Genomic DNA, 12,662 nt, shown 5'->3' on the forward strand with positions numbered 1-12,662 from the left:
CCAATATCCATTAATAATCACTATCCAAAAAAGAGCCACCAAATTTTGGAATCACCTACAAATGAGCAACCCCCAATGCTATCACTACGACGCCCTGAAATGCCAAGAGCTGACCATAAAGAAGAATACCCTCAGTCAACTAGTCCTGGGACTCAGTGAAGTAACTACTAACAATACTAACAATAACCAGCCCCAGGACAGTGACAGGGTAACACAAAGAATTCGACCCAACACAATCGTCGCTAAGCAAAAGGAAAAATATCTGACATATTGGGCAGAAACAACAAAAACCCAAAGCAAACTCAATTGCTACTTGGCCCTAAACAGACAATACAACATAGCTGATTACCTGACCATGGTAAAGGATAACAAACTGAGAAGAACCTTGACAAGGTACAGACTTAGCGAACATAGCCTAGCGATCGAAAAAGGCAGACACAGGCAGACCAGGCTGCCAAGAGAAGACAGGATATGCTCTCACTGCAGTCAAGGAGTAGTGGAGACAGAGATGCACGTCCTCACAGCCTGTGGAAAATATCAGGACATCAGGGAGAATTTCTACCAAAAATTCTCACAAATATGCCCTGAATTCAGAAATCTGAATGACAACCAAAAACTCCCATTCCTACTGGGAGAGGAGAGAAGCTGTGTAACACTGGCGGCACACTGTGTTACAGCTTGCCATGAACAGAGGGACAACCAGTAAACTAAGAAAAGAATATATATAAACAATGTGAATGTATATTTATACACTCAGGGATATACCTGTTTATACACTGTATGAATAGAACTGCGTTTATGTGCTCAACCATAAATGTATTTTGATGCTTTGGCAACATAAGATGTAACTTATCATGCCAATAAAGCGATTTGAATTGTGAATTGTGTGTGTGTTTTGAGCTTGCAGTTGAAGCCGGCGTGATGACGTAAGGCGACGTGCCCTTGCCGGTCCGGCTGCTACTCAAGCCGGCGTGATGACGTAAGGCGACGTGCGAAGCCGGCGTGATGACGCCATCGCGGCGTGCCCCTGCTGTGGTTTAAAGCAGTGCGGGAGACCCCGTGCAGTTGCCAACGCCCGGTGTAGACGGTTGCTTGTCGGGGGTGAGTAGCGGGGCCCGGGGAGGGGGAAGAAAAGGGGGCGACAGCCGGGCTAGAGTGATGGTGGAGGGGGAAAGCGAGCGCCGCTCCCGGTGCCGGTAACGTCGGGGCGGATATAACGGGTTGTGTGTGAGGGAGAGAGGCCGGCTTTTTTTGTTTTAGCGCGGCCCGGGCCCGAACTTCCTGCTGCGGGCTGTGGATTCGATTTACACCGGGCGGCAGAGGAGAGGGCATTGGGCGTGTACCGCGGCTTTAATCCGGCGCTTGAGGCCTTTCCTTCTCCCTCCCCGCCCGCCCAGGGGTTGGGTGGGGTGGGGAGGCCGAGTGTCGGAGCCGGTGGCGCGGCGGGATCCGCTTCTCGCTTCCCCCAGCCCGGGGGTCTCACCCTGATCCCCCTCACCAGCCGCTTGTAGCCTGGGTGGGGTGTGGCGGTACAATCCCGCGGCCGCTCGATGCACAACATCCAGCAGTGAAGCTTCAGCAAATTGCTTTCTATTCGGTGCAAAGAGGGAGGGGATATATTGAGGGGGGGGATTTGCTGCATTTATTTATTTGGATCCCACCAAATGCCGCAGTTTGTAGGCGGTTTCCTTCTCTGAATCCTAGCTATGATCTGACCCAGCATTTTTTTTAAAGTAATTACTTTCTTAAAAATTTGCTATCTTCAAAAATAGGTTTCCTGTTGAAGGCTTCTCGGTATTACAAGGAATTGAAGAGGAAGTTGCAGGTTGTGATGTGTAAAGGCTGCTATTTTCTCTTTTGAATTAAGGTTTTTTGTACTTATGCTGTTTTTGGAGTGAAATCAAAATTGGGGACACCCAAGAATAAATTTAGTCGATTTTCTTACGGGGTGGATGTCATTTTAATAACTGACTGCAGCTATTGCTTGATTCTAGTTTGAATTTGAAGGCTTGTGTTTTTGAAATGAGTTTTGGTTTGAAGATTGGGTGGAAAATGTTCTGTCAGCTGTTTGAGGATTTCACTGCAGTGGGAGACTGCAGGGAAACTGCATCACTGTGACTGACAATAGGGAAATCTGGGCAATCTGACTAGTTTTGTATAGAATCTCCCATTAAATCCAGAAATCAGTAAACAGTGATCCTGATTATTGCTGTCTGTAAAAAGCCTCCTTGGCCAAATGTAAACTATTGATACTTGGTGTGTTTCAAAGTGGATACACTCTTTCTAACATTTGATGGGTTGTAATGTATTTTTTCATTAGCTGAAGTCCCCAATGTTACTGGGAAAAGCTTTCTAATATGGAAATTGCAGATTTCCTCCTTTTTACTGATTCAGAAGTGAATCACCCTACAGGGGTTGTGAAAATGATGTGCTGAGGCAAGGCATTAATCTGTCATTGCTTACTGTACCAAATCACACAGCAGGATTGGTGAGAGATCTATTGAATCATTTGTGTCTTTGTCTGATTACTGTGTAGAACAGATCTGAATCATTTCCAGGGCCTAGAATTTTTGGTTTTAAAACTATATTTATAGGCCTGACTTTAGTTTGGAGATAATTTGTTGGTTACAAGTGTGTTCATGGGATGGTGTGTGTGGCTAGTGTTGCAGTAACAGGAAGTCTAAAACTGCTTCAATAGCTAATTGGGTGTAATCTCTACTGACTCCCCAAAACTCTTCAAACTATATAAAAAGTTGGGATTTTATTTCTAGTAAAAAGTTGATTATGTACTCTATAGAACTGATGTAATTGGAGTCAGAGTAGCTTAATCAAGGTTACTTTATTTCAAGTTTATTTGAATTTCCTGGGAATCTTCAATTGGAGGGAGGAATTTATTCTTAACTTAATCCTACATATTTATATTAACATAGAAACACAAGATAGGAGCAGGGGTAGGCCATTCGGCCCCTCGAGTCTGCTCTGCCATTCAATGAGATCATGGCTGATCATCCAAATTCAGTACCCTGTCCCTGCTTTCTCCCCATATCCCTTGATCCCTTTAGCCTTAGGAAATATATTGAACTCCTTCTCTTGACTATATTTAATGAATTGGCCTCAACTGCCTTCTGTGGGAGAGAATTCCACAGGTTCACCACTCTGGGTGAAGAAATTCCTCCTCATCTGTGTCCTAAATGGCTTACCCCTTAGACTGTGACTCCTGGTTCTGGACTCCCTGACCATCAGGAACATCCTTCCTGCATCTAGTCTGTCCAGTCCTGTTAGAATATTCTTGCTGGTTATGTACATTCTCTCTAAACTGTTCCATTCAAGTTAGATAGGAGTTTGAGAGTGACATGACCAAGACCATCTCCATGGAACTAAATGTGAAAAGCAGTTTAGAAATCAAACCAAGATCCATGAGCATAATCTTTGGGGAAAGCTGCCTATTGATGATTTTTCGAAGGTAGAACCATGAAATCTTGAATGATGCAGCACCGAAGGAGGCCATTCGACCCATTGAGCCTGTGCCAGCTCTCAATGAGCTATCCAATAGTCCCACTCCACTGCTCTTTCCCCATAGCCTTGCAAATTTCCCCCCTTGAAGAATTTATCCAATTCCCTCTTGAAAGTTAAGATTTAAAAATTTGAGGTGTAGGAGTAGACTGAAGTGGTCTTGCCCAAAATGTGTCCTCGTTGCACAGATACACTACGGTTCTTAAAAGAAAAATCTTGGCCCCTGGTGCAAGTTTTATGCACCAAGTTTCTTCTAGATTGAAGTTGAGAATTAATCCACTATTTTAAAATGGAGGAGATGGTAATTGCACAACCTGGGAGGATGGTGCAGTGTGATACTGCCTCTTTGGTCTGATACTTCAGTGCAAAAGCAAAAAATGTAATTTATTGCCTGTCATCTTTCGAGTCTGGCTTCCTGTGAGGAAACTTTGGTTTGTGTGCTGTGGTTACTCCTCTTCGGTCTATCTGATTCTCAAGTTGCATCAGTATTTCTTGGATCACTGATGGCTTGAAGTTTGGTCCTGTCTTGCAGCCAATAAGACAACTTCTGTAACTATCAAGTTTTGTTGTAATCTTCTATTGACTTAATTTCACATTAGCCTGTCTTCCCAGTTATTTAGAAAGTAGTAATACAGCATTTAAGACTGAGCTATAGCTATAATGCTGTACAAGGAACTGATCCCAAAATAACTGGGCAACATCAGGGGTAATAAACCATTCCACTGCTTGAAACTCCCAAAATAGGAGCTTGAGAATTCTGTACTTGGTACTTTCCAAAGGAATGTTTATGGCTAAGGCTCCAGTAATTGCAGAAATATAAGCGCACCAGTTCAACAGCTGGCTATATGCAAGGCTGATTTTGAGATTTGATGCAGCACAGTGACTTTGGATGTTGATGGACTAGGATTACAATTGAACATTTCACAAATCCCTGCCTGCTCCTGATTTGGAGGGATCGTGTTGAGGAGTAGAATGGGGACGCAGCACTGCTATGGATGGAATCAGGGAGTGGGACTTTGTACGTGACTGAAGGCCACAAGACTATTTCCCTGGCAGTAAATGAAAACAAGGTACCAGCGTTTAAGCGGCTTTTAAATCTGCCACTCGGTGAAATGAGCGAGGCAGTAATAACAAGCCTCTGATTCTCTGCACCACAGCTGGCATCAAAGCTGAACTGGCCCCACAATGCTTTTGCTGACTGTAGGGGGGTTGGTCTCCAGTTGCCTCTTCTGTTCCAATTCTGTAGCAATTTTGTTGTGACCGAAAGTGGCCAGTGTCTCGGCACTTTGATTTGTATTGAAAAGGTCCAATTTAATGTGACCTTTTGTGCTATTAATACTGCAGCTTGATCGATTGTGATTGCAGGTAACCGGTATACATACCAAAAAGCTTTAGAGTTGCTGTGTCTGTCTTCCCGTTACACTTGCGCTGTCTACTGACCTAGATTTTCTTGGGTGGATATCCTGTTTCATGTGTAGTCTCCACCTGTGCATTTTCAGCATTGGCAGTTTCTTGATCCTTTTTTATAAGGGTTACCGTGAGTGTTTTGCCTATAAATTCCTTGGTGCCAGAAAGTGGACTTCACAGTCCCCTAACTGCAAGCTTCATGTGATTTGGGGTTCTTGTGTGCACTATTTGAAATGGTGTTTAATTAGCACCAAGAAAAACTTTAGTAGCATGACTGAACTAAACATTAAAAAATGTTCTTTACCATTGTTAAACAAATTTAATTGTAGAATCTACAAACTCCAACTCTTTAAATTGGCATATGCTGCTGAAACTTTTGTAACTTTGTGCAAATACTCCCTTTTTGTATTTCCCTTGTCTCTATTTACAGGTGCCTGTGATGTATGGCAGCAAATGTCTTTGGTAAGTTGAGACCCACCAGGTAAAGCAGAAGAGTTTCATAAAGTCTTTTGTTCTGTTGCCTCACTAAAATATTTTGATTTGGCTTCTGTGAGGATGGTCGCAAAGACCTGTGATCCCCAGAGATGTCTTGCACATGCTCGATGCCGTTGGATATGATCTCTGTCTGCTTTGCCTTGGGGAAATTATGTTGGCGTAATGGTTTGATGCAAATTCTCCTCACGCATGGGCTCTTTGGGTCTTCAGGACCAGGATGTGCAAGGGGAAAAAAAATCCTTGTCAAATCTGATTAGCAGGCACTATAGCGGATTGCAGTGGCTGGGTGCTCCAGGAGTTCCAAATGGCAAATTGTGGGCTATCACACCTACTAATAGTTATTTTCCACTTCTGTCAATTCTGCAACAGGCCTTGTAAATGCCTCTCTTGAGACTTGTACAGATTTCTCATTTATTGAATGTAGGTGCAAATTGCTGCATATATGCTTGTTTTTTTCTGGGAGGGCCTAATATTAAATGAGCATCCATAGAATGTGACTAGGGCCAAGAAGCAGAAGCAGCTGGTCTCCTACACTGCTTCCTTCGCTGCCCCATTTCAGCTTTTTTTCACTGCTTTCTCCAACTACTTCACTCCTCACCTGCCATCCATAGGAAAATAACAAGCACAAAAAGACCTAGTCAATCCCCACAGTTGTGATGCACAATGCATACACTCCCCATCCACCTGGAGCCATTAGATCTTTTGGTAGAGGTGAAAACCCAGATCAAGCTCTAGGCCACTTAGGGGGAAACACTGGAAAATTCACCTGACTCCCTTTGGTGGTCAAAACTAGTCCATTGGCTCTATTTATGTTACAGGATACATGCCTGTTGTGATCTCTCTCCCATTCAGCTCTTGCTTGTGTGAATACAGCGAATCAGAGTTCACTGAGCTGGCAACTTGTTCCACAGGCCCACTGTGCTCTGGGCAAAGAACCACCTAATATCCAACCTAGTTCTGTTCTTGCATAACTTGTAAGTTTGATCCCTGGTCCTCCCTAACCTGTCCAGGTGAAATCATTGGGCTACATAAACATATAATGCACTTGCAGTATGTATCAGGTAGTGGTTAGGGGTGGGGATGTTGCCTCTGTTTTCCCCTTTCTCATGGGGAATTGAAACCAGTTTAATGATGCATACTACCTCCCCAGTTACAATTGGTGGCTAGACCTGGGTATCCGCTAGAATGGTTCATCGACTCAATGGTTAATAATTATTGAGGAAGTAGTACTGTTGAGACACTTAGCGGAAGACCTTTTTTAAAGAAATTATAATGAAGTCATCAAATTTCCATTGTAACTGCGTTTGAGTTTGTTGGACGGAACAAATTGCTCTTGTACGTCAGAACAAAATAACTTGCCACAAATTTCTACTTGTTGGGGAAAACTGGTATTTGCATAATACAACAATACCAACCCCTCGCTTATTGCAGTGTGAATGTTGGATTTGTTACTAGGCGGGAAACTCTAATTTGCAAACCCGCAAACATTTATATATTTAAAAAAAAAGCGCTGCTGATCCCCGTCTGTTTTAAGATTTTTGTCGAGTAGAAATTAAGGTAGCCATCTTGTGGCATGCAACTGACCTGAACTGCTTCAGTTATTGCAAGACCACTTTGGTTTCTTAGGGAGTGAGATTTTGGTGCAGGAAGTCCATTTGACCTGTTTTGTACTGGCAACTGTTATAATTGGCAAAGCATCTTGATTCTTGTCACTTGGTTCAAATTGGCAAGCAGCATAAATTTTTGGTGTGCAGATTTGGTGGTTGTTCTAACATGGGAAGGGCAGCTATCCAATGGTTACCCCTTGTCAAGAAGCTGGAATTCATTACCAGGAGCGGTATGGTTGCCTGCTGCTTCCTGTAAGTAGTAAATGCGTTACTTGAAAGGCCAGCAAAAATCTTGCCAGAAATCCCCATCGTAATTTGTTAACCCACTCGTCCTGTATTGTTTCAGCTCCTGGCCATGCACATTGTCGACCTGCACCTGGTATGTGCACGCTATGGCTGCAGCGGAGCAAAGCGTTGGCTTGAAAGGTACAAGCCATAGCGATCTGCTAATACCTGGGACAAATTTTGGCTATGCTAGTTTGTGACCAATGCAAAATTCAGGTAATTTGTCGTGTGAGGGTATGGCGTTCATTATGGTGACATACCGTATATGCTAGTTAAACCATAGTGCTGTGAGCAAGCAAAATGGAAGTTCAAGTTCCTTGTTCCTGCTACCTGGGGAACTTTTTTAAATGTGGCGACCGATGAAGTGGTGTCGGGTGACCTCAATTTGGCTGACTTGACCCCTGCTTTTAATTGGCTTATCTGTTACTTGGTCCGTGTAATTTCCAAGTACTGTAATTGCCCCAGGAGTAGGCTTAATGTTGAGCTCTCCTAATACCTGTAAATACCAATGATACACTCCATGGCATGGGCTAATCAAAATAATTGACTTTCAGTTTCAGGAATTAACATGACCCATGTTCAGTTTATACACTGGTCATTGTGTAGATTTCGTTGCAAGATGTTGTGCTGTAAAATGCACGACTGGCTTTTGTGTATGTCCACTCTTGCCTGAAATAGTTAAATGCAAGAACATTCATGTTTCACTAGTGTAGCATTAAAGGCTCTTGGCCATCTAAACTTCGGTTGTTTTGAGGGAGCATTTGGCACTTCAACACTTGCAAGTGCTAGTAGTTACAGATGAAGTTGGCTCAACTTCGATGGATTAATCAATATTAAAGCTTGATTTAAGTATGAATTTTCTGTTAATTTGCTTTAGTATCTAATAGTGGTGTTGGCTCCATGAGTCGTCTTGTGTAGAACAGAACAAAATGAGACTTGAGTATGTGACCTGCTTGGGACAATCAATTTTGCTATTGAATGTATTGTTGCAATATTTGGTAACATTATCAATCGAATAGTTTGGTGGAATGCAGATTTATATATTGTCCATTACAGTGCTGTAGTTAAACAAAAATCAAACTCTTCCCTGATCTAAACTCTAATCTAATTTTTCGATGAAGGGAATGCAATGGATGTTGTCCACATGGATTTTCGGAAGGCATTTGACAAAGTACCACATAGAAGGCTGGTTAACAAAATTGAGGCTCATGGAATAGGTGGGTCAGTGGCAGCTTGGATAAGGAATTGGCTTAAGGACAGAAAAGTGAATTGTGGTAAATGTCTGTTTTTCAGGCTGGAGGATGGTAGGCAGTGGTGTTCCACAAGGGTCAGTGCTGGGGCCACTGCTTTTTTTGATTTACATATAAATGACCTGGATATTGGAATACCAAGTAGAATTTCTAAATTTGCTGATGACACCAAACTGGTGAGGCAAACAGGGAGGATGATACCAATTGACTGCAACAGGACATAGAAAGGCTGGCAGAATGGGCAGATAAGTGGCAGATGGAATTTAATAGAGAAGTGTGAGGTGATGCATTTTGGCAGAAGGAACAGGGAGAGGCAATATACACTTAATGGCACAGTTTTTAAAGTGTGGAGGGACCTGGGAGTTAATGTGCATAGGTCCCTGAAGGTGGTGGGGCATGTTGAGTGGTTAACAGTGTATGGGATCTTGGGTTTCATAAATAGAGGTATTGAGTACAAAAGTAGAGCAGTTATGTTGAACCTTTATAAAGCGCTGGTTAGGCCACAACTGGAGTATTGCGTCCAGTTCTGGTCACCACAATTTAGGAAGGATGTGAAGGCCCTTGAGAGGGTGCAGAGGAGATTTACCAGAATGGTTCCGGGGATGGGGGATCTTAGCTACAAGGGCAGGTTGGAGAAGCTGGATTTGTTTTCATTAGAGCAAAGGAGGTTGAGGGGTGATTTGATAGAGGTGTACAAGATTATGACCGGTTTAGATAGGCTAGACGGGGAAAGGCTGTTCCCACTAGCTGATGGTACAAGGACTAGGGGACACAGATTTGAGGTTTTGGGCAAAAGATACAGGGGGGATGTGAGAGCTTTTTTTATGCAGCGATTGGTGAGGACCTGGAACACTGCCGACGGAAGTGGTGGAAGCGGAGACACTCAATGTTTTCAGGGCGAGACTGGATAGGCACTTGAGGGAAATAAACTTTCAGGGCTACGGGGATAGAGCGGGGGAATGGGACTGACTGGATTGCTCTAGAGAGCCGGCACCGACTCGATGGGCTGAATGGCCTCTTTCTGTGCCTCTGACTCTCTGATCCATCTAGCTTCAAAATCTGGCATGTTTGGTAGATCAGCATCTAAAACACTCTGTTGGCAAAACTACTCCCCTCAAGCTTTCCTGTATCTCCTATGAGCTGAACACTATTTGAATAGGTTTATGATAAACTCCCAAGGTTACTAAGTGCCCTGAGAGGAATTTTTAAATATTTGGTTTTCTGAACAGAAATTTGTTTGTTGCTTTACATCTTCCATGTATTTTTAAACATGGTGTTAAATTGTCATGGTGTTGACTTGTGGATTATACCAGTGAAGATAATTGCATTAAAAGTACAGGGTCACTTTTTTGCACTGACTTGCAGGTTTTTCATGGGAGTTAGCATTGTTTGCTTCCATTGTCAATTTCTAAAGTGATCAAAAATTCTTAAATGTAGTCTATGGCTGTGATGAATATCTCTCATTGGTCTGCTGATGGGCTCCGTAACTTGTTTCTGGCTCTTGAGAGCTCCCCAGTGTTTTTTACGAGTGCTTTTTGGAGGTAGTAATGCAGCTGTTGGCAGTATAAACCTAGCCATCAGAAACGAGGGGCAGCTATCCTTTCTGGTCACCACTGAGCTAGGTAGTTGTGACTTCCTACAGAAGTCAGCAAGGCTTTCACTTACTGGCCTGAATAAAACCATTTGTGAACCATACTTTGTGCACAAGTACTACTGTTCTGATGCTCAAATCTGGCCCATAAGGTATAAATGAGCTGATTCTACAGCACTAAAATCTATTGAGGAGTAATGGGTATATGCCACTAACAGCTTTAACACTTGAGTGACTGACTGACTCCTCCCAGAGTTGCAATGTGGATTCTGCTCACTGAGGCACAATGGACATGATCTTCACCGCATGTCAATTACAAGAGAAATGCAGGGAACCTGGCCTCCTTTGATCTCAAAGGCCTTCGACACTGCCAACCGTGAGGGATTATGGAGTGTCCTCCTCAAATTTGGCTGCCCTCAAGTTTGTCACCATCCTCTGCCTGCTTCACGACATGCAAGCCGTGATCCTGACCAACGGTTCCACCACAGACCCAATTCACGTACGAACCGGGGTCAAACAAGGCCGTGTCATCGCACCAACGCTCTTCTCGATCTTCCTTGCTGCAATGCTCCATCTCGCCCTCAGTAAGCTCCCCACTGGAGTGGAGCTAATTTACAGAACAAACAGGAAACTGTTCAACCTCCGTCGCCTCCAGTCCAGATCCAAGGTAGTCCCATCCTCTATCGTCGAATTGCAGTATGCAGACGACGCTTGCGTCTGCGCTCACTCGGAGATCAAACTCCAAACCATCGTCAACACCTTCACCGACGCGTATGAGAGCATAGGCCTTGCACTAAACATCCGTAAGACAAAGGTCCTCTACCAACCTGCCCCTGCCACACTGTACTGTCCCCTGATTATCAAAATCCATAAAAGTCTTTGGACAACGGGGACTGCTTTCCATACCTCGGGAACCTACTGTCAACAAGGGCAGACGTCAACGACGAAGTCCAACACCGCCTTCAGTGTGTCAGTGCAGCCTTCGGTCACCTGAGGAAGTGTGTTTGAAGACTAGGACCTCAAACCCGGCACTAAGCTCATGGCCTACAGAGCAGTAGTGATACCCGCCCTGCTGAATGCCTCAGACATGGATCATATACAGCAGGCACCTCAATGCACTGGAGAGGTACCACCAACGCTGCCTCCGCAAGATCCTGCAAGTCCACTATACCCCACTCTTCAAAAAAGGTGGTAGAGTAAAAGTGGGGAATTATAGACCGGTAAGCCTGACATTGTTGGGGAAAATGCTAGTCTATTATAAAAGATGTAATAGCAGAGCACGTGGAAAGCAGTGACAGGATCGGACAAAGTCAACATGGATTTACAAATCTACTGGAATTTTTTGAGGATATAACTCTTAAAATAGATAAGGGAGAACCAGTGGATGTGGTGTATTTGGACTTTCAGAAGGCTTTCGATAAGGTCCCGCATAAGAGATTAGCGTGCAAAGTTAAGGCACATGGGATTGGGGGCAAGGTATTGACTTGGGTAGAGAACTGGTTGGCTGACAGAAAGCAAAGAGTTGGAATAAACGGGTCGTTTTCTGAGTGGCAGGCAGTGACTAGTGGGGTACCGCAAGGATCGGTCCTAGGACCTCAGCTGTCCACAAAATATATATATTAATGATCTGGACGAGGGAATTGGATGTAATATCTCCAAATTTGCAGATGACACCAAGCTGGGTGGGAGGGTAAGCTGTGAGGAGGATGTCGTGAAACTCCAGGACGATTTGGACATGCTGGGTGATTGGGCAGAAACATGGCAAATGTGCTATAATGTGGATAAATGTGAGGTTATCCACTTTGGTGGCAAAAACAGGAAGGCAGATTATTATTTGAATGGCAATAGATTGGGAGAAGGGGACATGCAAAGAGACCTGGGTGTTCTTGTGCACCAGTCGCTGAAGGTAAGCATGCAGGTGCAGCAGGCGGTTAAGAAGGCAAATGGTATGTTGGCCTTCGTAGCAAGAGGGTTCAAGTACAAGAACAAGGATGTCTTGCTACAGTTGTACAGGGCCTTGGTGAGACCGCACCTTGAGTATTGTGTACACTTTTGTTCGCCTTACCTGAGGAAGGACATTCTTGCCATGGAAGGAGTTCAGCGAAGATTCACCAGGCTGATACCTGGGATGGCAGGAATGACTTATGAGGAGAGATTGTGTCGATTGGGCTTATACTCACTGGAGTTTAGAAGATTGAGAGGGGATCTCATTGAAACCTATTAAATTCTGTCAGGTCTGGACAGACTAGATGCAGGAAGGATGTTTCTGATGGCTGGGGAGTCCAGAACCAGGGGTCATAGTCTAAGGATAAGGGGGTAAGCCATTTAGGACTGAAATGAGGAGGAATTTCTTCACCCAGAGTGGTGAACCTGTGGAATTCTCTGCCACAGAGGGCAGTGGAGGCCAGTTCATGAAATATATTCAAGAAAGAGTTGGATATATTTCTTGAGGCTAAAGGGATAACGGGAGAAGGCAGGGACTGGGTACTGAATTTGGATGATCAGCCATGATCT

General features: G+C 44.0%; 1 protein-coding gene across 4 annotated transcripts in view; it reads left to right on the forward strand.

Moving 5' to 3' along the window:
• The first annotated feature begins 996 nt into the window (after positions 1–996).
• The window catches only part of cdc42 (cell division cycle 42), a 36,799-nt gene continuing 25,133 nt past the window's right edge, over positions 997–12,662 (forward strand). Inside the window, exon 1 of one of the 4 annotated variants that reach the window (XM_085966883.1) lies at positions 997–1,101. The gene's annotated coding sequence lies outside the window, so the exon portion shown is untranslated. Of the gene's footprint in view, positions 1,102–5,357; positions 5,383–7,388; positions 7,524–12,662 lie in introns of those variants that run through there. The other 3 variants (XM_085966879.1, XM_085966882.1, XM_085966881.1) reach the window with 3 other exon arrangements.

This window comes from Somniosus microcephalus, chromosome 25 (genome assembly GCF_052327205.1).
Source record: "Somniosus microcephalus isolate GS21.2 chromosome 25, FLI_Smic_1.0, whole genome shotgun sequence".
In the NCBI taxonomy this organism is placed as follows: domain Eukaryota; kingdom Metazoa; phylum Chordata; class Chondrichthyes; order Squaliformes; family Somniosidae; genus Somniosus; species Somniosus microcephalus.